The 7,606-nt window shown below is 39.9% G+C and overlaps 1 pseudogene; it reads left to right on the top strand.

Moving 5' to 3' along the window:
- The first annotated feature begins 1,885 nt into the window (after positions 1-1,885).
- Positions 1,886-2,678, top strand: LOC114702923 (annotated as a pseudogene).
- The last annotated feature ends 4,928 nt before the right edge of the window (positions 2,679-7,606 follow it).

The raw sequence follows: 7,606 nt of genomic DNA, 5'->3' as shown, positions 1-7,606 counted from the left end.
CAGTTTGTGCTACAGAGTAATAAACTGTCTCAAAGATAACCTCCAAAGTAATAAATGCATACATGCAAAAAAGGTGTGTGTGGGGGGGGAATATAAGAATGCTAGAAACACTCACCAAAGATATAACTAAAAATAAATATGCTTCTAGTGGGTGAATGTGGTATTATTACATACCTAAATACTAGGTAAGAGTCTCACGGGATACCTACAAAAACAAGGCAACACTGGGTTACACAATACTTCATCTGTATAAGCCTCAGGTTCCAAACAGCCAGCTCATGCACTGAGGACAGGTCCCGGTCCCAGGGCCTGGATGCCTCCCAAACAGATCAAGCTAATCAACTGTCTCACTTATCCAGAGGGCCTGATCCAGTTGGGGCTTATGCAGGGACACTTGGCTCAGCCTGGGAGGAGGGGACTGGACATGCCTGAACTGAATCTACCAGGTTGAACTCAATCCTCAGGGGAGGCTTTGCCCTGGAGGAGATGGGAATGTGGGGTGGGCTGGGGGGAACGTGGGGGGCGCGGGAGGGAGGAGAACAAGGGAATCCATGGCTGATATGTAAAATTAAATTAAATTATAAAATTAAAATAAATAAATAAATACTTCATCTGCCTGAATATTGAAGATCAGAAGGTCTGCTCTGTGTCACTTACCTGGCTACTAATAAGCTCTGCTAATGATATTTTCAGTTGTCATTGAACTTGTTTAAAGAGGATATGAAAAACAAAAGCCATGAAAATGTATTTCAGATTACAGTCCTATAGGACACAAGCCCATGTCCTTACCCATAATTATTAAGAGACACTTTAACTCTACATAGACAGTAGATAAATTCAAGCTTTGCAATATTTTCAGGGAAGCTAATAGGCTTGGAGTTGCATAGCAACAACACACTTGTATAGAACCATCCCACTGACATTAAAGTTCAATATGAACTTTTTCTATTACATAAAAGAGTGTGCTATCATAGTTATACAGCGTCACAACTGCTGAGGGCTCCATCATTTCTTACCTGAGCAGTAGCAACAGAAGCATAGTGCCAAGAAAGGAAAGGTACAATATCAGCACTTCCTATGTATATGCAGATATACATATCCCAGCTATGTTCTACTTGGCATTCATTGTCTCGCTCCGATGTCTTGGCCTGTCTTTGAAAAACACATTTTGGAAAATATATGTGTGCAAGCCTCTTTCTACCAATACAACTAAAAATTCCCAAGGAGACTGCATCATTTCAAGACCCAGTTATACGCTCTGGAAATTTGCAGACCTACTGCAAAACCTTAAAATAGATTTCTTAATATCCTGAGGGACTACTACCCAAAGTTCCACTGTAAAAATTACAGATATAGGCACTAGAAAGTTATTTTGGTATTCACTTAAGCCTGTACCAATTCAAGTATTAAATACACACCATCAGTCCTCAAAGTTATGAAACTGATGCTTAATGAGAAACAGTAAAGGAGATATTATTTGAACCATATAAACTCCAAATGAGGGGAAAATAAAATGGCTTCCAAAATATTCATCCAAGGTACATTTTAAAATAAGTATCAATGAATCACACATGATAGAATCTTTTACCTGTTTATTAATAAAGGCCAAAGAGAACACCTATAAAAATATGACAACAACAGATTAGGGACACATTCTGATCTAGTGGGATACTGAAGGAGTGATGATGTACAATGTAGTATCACTTATCTGATAATACCTGGTTATTATCAGGATTCAATCAACAGGTCTCTCTGGATTATTCTATTCCCCTGAAGAGAAAAATAACATGCAAAACTATGTTTTAGAGCTCTCCACACTGCCCAGGGATGCATCTATATGGCGTTGTTTTTGATTCCCATGGTAACTTAAGGGGAAACTTACACAATGTCCGGAGCCCTTGATGTCCTGCAGATGAAGGAGGAGGATATCCTCAGTTCCTTGCCACAGGAACCCACTTACGTGGCACCAACGTCGACTTTCAGATGAGCAGTACATCCACAAAGGGAAAATTGATGGCATCTACATCATGAATCTGGAGAGGACCTGGCAACAAGAGTCAAAGCAGCAAGCAGCAGCTTCTCCCAGGTCCTCTTCAGGCGTGAAGCGAGCCCAGCTGAAGTTTGCCGCTGCCACCGGAGCCACTCCAATTGCTGGCCACTTCGTGCCCGGGACATTCGCTAACCCGACCCAAGCAGCCTTCAGGAAGCCATGGCTTCTAGTGGTGACTGATACCAGGATTGACCCCCAGCCTCTCAGAGGCATGTTACATCAACTGTCCAACATTGCGCTGTGTAACACAGACTCTCCTCTGTGACACGTGGACATTGCCATCCACACAACAAGGGAGCTCACTCAGTGGGCCTGATGTGGTGGATGCTGGCCCGGGAAGTACTCTGCGTACCTGATCTTTATTTCTACAGAGACCCTGAGGAGGCTGAGAAGGAGGAGCAGGCTGCTGCTGAGAAGGCTGGGCCAAGGAGGAATTTCAGGGATCCCGAGGTCACTGCTGCTCAGCCAGAGGTGGCAGACTGGTCTCACTCAGCATGTGCAGGTGCCCTCTGCACCCATCTAGCAGTTACGTGCTGAAGACTTGAGTGCCCAGACAGCCACTGAGGACTGGTCAGCAGCTCCCATGGTGCAGGCCGCTGAGAGGGTTGGGGCCACTGAGTGGTCCTGAGCTGCTCTGCAGACAACTGAGCAAAGGGGGGAAAGGTGGAAGGTAAATAAAGTTCCTAAAAGCTGAAAAGAAAACAAAAACAAAAACACCTTATACTTTAGAATATAACCAGAACACCAAGCTATTAGTTTGTCTACAAACATTGTTAAGGAAGAATTCAATTCTATCTTAATTCTTAGATTAATTCTAGGTCATTGTCCAGGGTGAGCATTTGTTGTGACTGGGCATCAACTGCTGACTAACACTTGGCTAGTAGTTATAGTAATGATAATGGATTATTATCAAATCAAGATTATCATTCTCAGTTCAATATAAATATATTACTAAAATAAACTCATGACTATTAGAACTGCTAAGACTGTCCACCATTTCTTTCTTTCTTTCTTTTCCTTCCTTCCTTCCTTCCTTTCTTTTTTGAGGCTGAGTGGGGTCAATCTTTATTACTAGTATTTTGACAGATCATTTTAAAATTTATTTTTAAGAATTATTTTTCCCAGCCCTATTAGTTTCCCTCTCCTCAACTCCGAGTCCCTACCCCAACCTCCCCTCTTCCTCCACCCCCCAGTCCACTCCTCCTCCTTTCTCTTCAGAAAAGGGCAAGCCTCCCATGTATATCAAGGGCATCTCCGGGATGAGCTAGAAACCTAATGCAATGGAAACTCCCGGCAATCTGTGAGAGTGACCCTGGCTAAGACTCCTAGCCATGGAGGATATGGAGCCTGAACCAGCCATCTTCTGTAGCCAGGCAGGACTTCCAGTGGAGGGTTTGGGAGCCTAAACCAGCCACATAACCTTTGACCTACAATTTGCCCCATCTACACGATATGCTAGGGTAAAAAAAATATGCTGGCTCAGAAATTATGGGAATGGTCAACCAATGACTAGTCCTGCTTGATACACATGCTATGAGAGGGAGCCCACCCTGCACTGTCCATCATTTCTTAAGAAAACTGTACTGAGAAGAAATGTTAGGGACACCATCATCATTTATTTATGCATATGGAGATCAGCTGCCCTGTTAGGGTTTTATTCCATGTGAGTACTTACCTACATATAAGACATGTTCTACTTGAAGCCTTTTGTAGCTCACTGAGATGTGTTGGCCTGCCTTTGAAAGACATATTATGGAACATTTACTAAATGTATCAGTGTCATTTCTATAGTTATTGAAGATGAAATAGTTGATACTGGGCTATGCTGACTTTCTCACTCACTTGACTATTGGCATATTTCTTTGTTGTATCACTGTGTTCTCTCGAATAGAAGCTGAAAAACAGATATTGAAAAATGTGTTTCAGAGTATAATTTTCTATACTAACATACTTGCTCATTCCCTTGACCATGATGATTGCTAAGAGCCACTTAAACTCTATCAGAATGTTTTAATTAATTTAAGGTTAACATTTAGTATTTTCAGGAGAATCCATCCTTTCTTGATTGGACAACTGTAAAATACATCATAGGTTCACTGCTAGCTTGGAGTTCGACAAAAATGATAAATAGATACAATAAAATCACTCAGTCTTCCTAGGTGAAACAAGTTTCCTCTATACATGAAAGCATGAACCCATGGTTTCTTGAATTTTTATGGATGCAAGCAGTTCTTCCCTGAACTTCAGGAGCAAAGTCCTTTTAATTGGATGGTCACCACCATTCCTTTCCTCTATAAAGGATGATCAGATGTCTTTTGCTGTGATTTAAGCTCACAGCAGTGCTTAGCTCAATACCTACCACATATGCTTTTAACTACCATAGGTACTGCACTCATCATATCTTGGCAGGTATCTGAGAAACAAATTGTGGAAAATATACATTTAATATATGTCTTAGTTAAGGTTTTTATTGCTGTGAAGAGACACCATGACCTCTTATAAGGAAAACATTTAATTGGGGTGGCTTCTTACAGTTTCAGAGGTTCAGTCCATTATCATCATGATGGGAAGCATGGCAGCATGCAGGCAGATGTAGTTCTAGAGGAATAGCTTACAGTCCTACATCTTTCAGCCAACAGAAAATAGACTGAGACACTGGCCAGTACCTTGATCATAGGAAACCTCAAATCCCATCCTCATAGTGACACACTTCCTCCAACAAGGCCATACCCATTCGTACAAAACCACACCTCCTAATAGTGCCACTCCCTATGAGATTATAGGGGCCAATTCCATTCAAACTATCACAGTATACTTTGGGTTTGACCAGGATACTGACAAAGTTTCTTGGTCTTTTGTATCATTGTGTGAGACATAAAAATGAGTTGTGAAATCCAATGTGAAAGCCTAGGAAGAGGTGTCTTTTTCTCTGTAGGAGATATTTGCTGAAGTTCCATGTTGTTATAGGCAGTAAATCAGTTACTTAGCATATTTGAGTATCACTAAAAATGCAGAGATAACCATAACCTCTACATATATAAGTTATACAAACGCATGCTTACTAGTATTGTTAGTGACAAGCTATTTTCTTAATTGAAGGTTATATGTTAAACATAAAGTTGACCTAACAGTCTCACAAACACATTTCATCAACATCATTTTAAAATATGTAGGGCTTCTAATGAGTTAATGTCAGCATCATATTATCGTACATTAGGAAATAATGGGGTAGCTGCCCAAAACAAAAAGAGGTAGCATTATTTTGGGAATCCCAATCACTCTTACCTTGAAATATAAAGGTTCACCAGTCTGTATTGGAGTAGATTTTTTTTTAATTCCTTGGTAGCAAGATTCCATTCATGACTACTATTATGTTTCCTGTGACTTCATAACTGTTAGAAACTTAGAAAATCCATTTGAAATGTATATGCAGGACACATCTTCTTTATCAAAGGTAAAAAATCATAGTTACTTTGATCATCAGGAAACCTTCAAAACTCTCTGCATACTTCTAAAACTTGAACGACATAAATATTGTTATTGATCCCCATGTTCTCTTGATTATCTAATTGTAGAAAACATAGTGTCCTCTTGGTTAAAGTTCACATTATTTCATTTTTTGTTGCTTGTCAAGGCCTTTGTTCACTGATCAGGTTAATTACACCATAATTCTATACTAAAGCCTGTGAAAACAATATAATGGCAACCATAATTAGGGACACATCTTTCACAGGACACCTGAAAATCTCATGGGCATTACCATGGTTTAAGTTACTCCTTACAGGACCATCTTTAAAATTCCATATACATTTCAGGTTTACCAGAAGCTCTTATTTAGAAACAAAACATAAAATATTTTGGTCAAAACAGTTCTTTGTGACAGACAAGTCTTTTATTATATCACCTAGAGAAGCTCATATCTAAGAGGCTTGGGAAGCATCTTACATGAAGACCTATAATTTATCCAGAAAAATATTGTTTGGGACTCATAGTCTCTTAACTGGGTAATTTAAAATGTGTTAATACTACAATTACTAGATACCTATAATATCTTAGTTGGATATCTACTATCCCCACAGTCATCCCATTTTTAGGAACATGAAAATCTCTTACCTCAGGACTTGGAAAACATCGTGTTCATTACTGTGGGTAGGGTCATCACTATCTCTTTATTGTTTATCTGGAAAAAAATCCATCATGTCTAGAAGGTAAGTGAACAATACACTTGATCTTAGCCAAAAGGCCGAGAAGCAATGGTAAGTGAACAATAATCCTTTTGCCAGATTGCTGAGTACACCACAGTCATTTTTGTGGCTAGGCTCACCATGACCCCTGAACTATCACAAAATAACATGTGCACTTACATGGTAAGGAGTATCATCAAACCTAACTGGTCTATCTGAGAAATCGCAATCTTAACGTTGTAGCTTGGACTGCCATCATCACTTACCTGTATGTCCACAAAATACCATGGTTACTTCTATGTTAGGGCAATTGTTGTTTTTTAGTTGTAAATTTCAATATACTTTTAATACCTAAGTAGCAATATTTTACTTTCTTATCTAGCTATTTACAGAATCCAGTGAGTAAGGATACTATCATCTAATTCTTAGATCCCTTCATAATACATTGGTTACTGCAATGATGAAGACACACTTCTGGTTATACCTGCCAAATCCTACAGTCTCTAAATCTCCTAGAGGCAGTCGAGGTTCTTTATGGTCTGACTTTTGGGCCCTCACCAGCCTCAGCCAGCCCTCACCTCTCCTTTCATTTTTGATCAGTTGAACATTCTAAGCAGTTGAACTTCCTTAAACTCTTATTTTGTTTCTTGGTTCCAGGAATTAGTGCTGAAACAAGACCTCATTATCTAATGAGGGCTGAATACTGGTATATCTCTGTGAAAAAGAGATTCAGGGTTCAGTGACTGTGAAATTGGCCATAATCAGAATAGGTACATTATGGAAGTTGATGATGCCATATAGGAGGACATTTCTTTTAGGAGAGTCAATTACTAAGCATTTATCAGAATATGGCAAGTAATAAGTAAGGTTATAGAAGTACTACTAAATAATGACAACTTAATTTTTGGGTTTTACATGAATATGGTATGATTTGTGTAGATGAAAAAAAGTGTCAGGGTACTCTGTAACCTTTAAAATATATATATTTTCAAAATTGTTATACTTACTATTGTTGTAGAGAGACACTATGACCATGGCAACTCTTATAAAAGAAATCATCGAAATGGGCTGGCTTACAGTTTCAGGGGTTTAGTCCATTATCATCATGGCAGGAATCATGGTGGCGTGCAGGCAGACATGGCGCTGGAGAGGTAACTGAGAGTTGTACATCTGGATCAGTAGGCAGCAGGAAGACACACACAGAGAGAGAGAGAGAGAGAGAGAGAGAGAGAGAGAGAGAGAGAGAGAGGGAGGGAGGGAGGGAGGGAGGGAGGGAGGGAGGGAGGGAGGGAGGGGGGAGGGAGGGAGGGAGAGAGAGAGATCAGGCTTTGCTTGAGCTTCTGAAACTGCAAAGGCCACCTCCAGTGACATA

Source organism: Peromyscus leucopus, chromosome X (genome assembly GCF_004664715.2).
Source record: "Peromyscus leucopus breed LL Stock chromosome X, UCI_PerLeu_2.1, whole genome shotgun sequence".
NCBI lineage: Eukaryota > Metazoa > Chordata > Mammalia > Rodentia > Cricetidae > Peromyscus > Peromyscus leucopus.
This window is presented reverse-complemented; position numbering and strand designations above follow the sequence as displayed.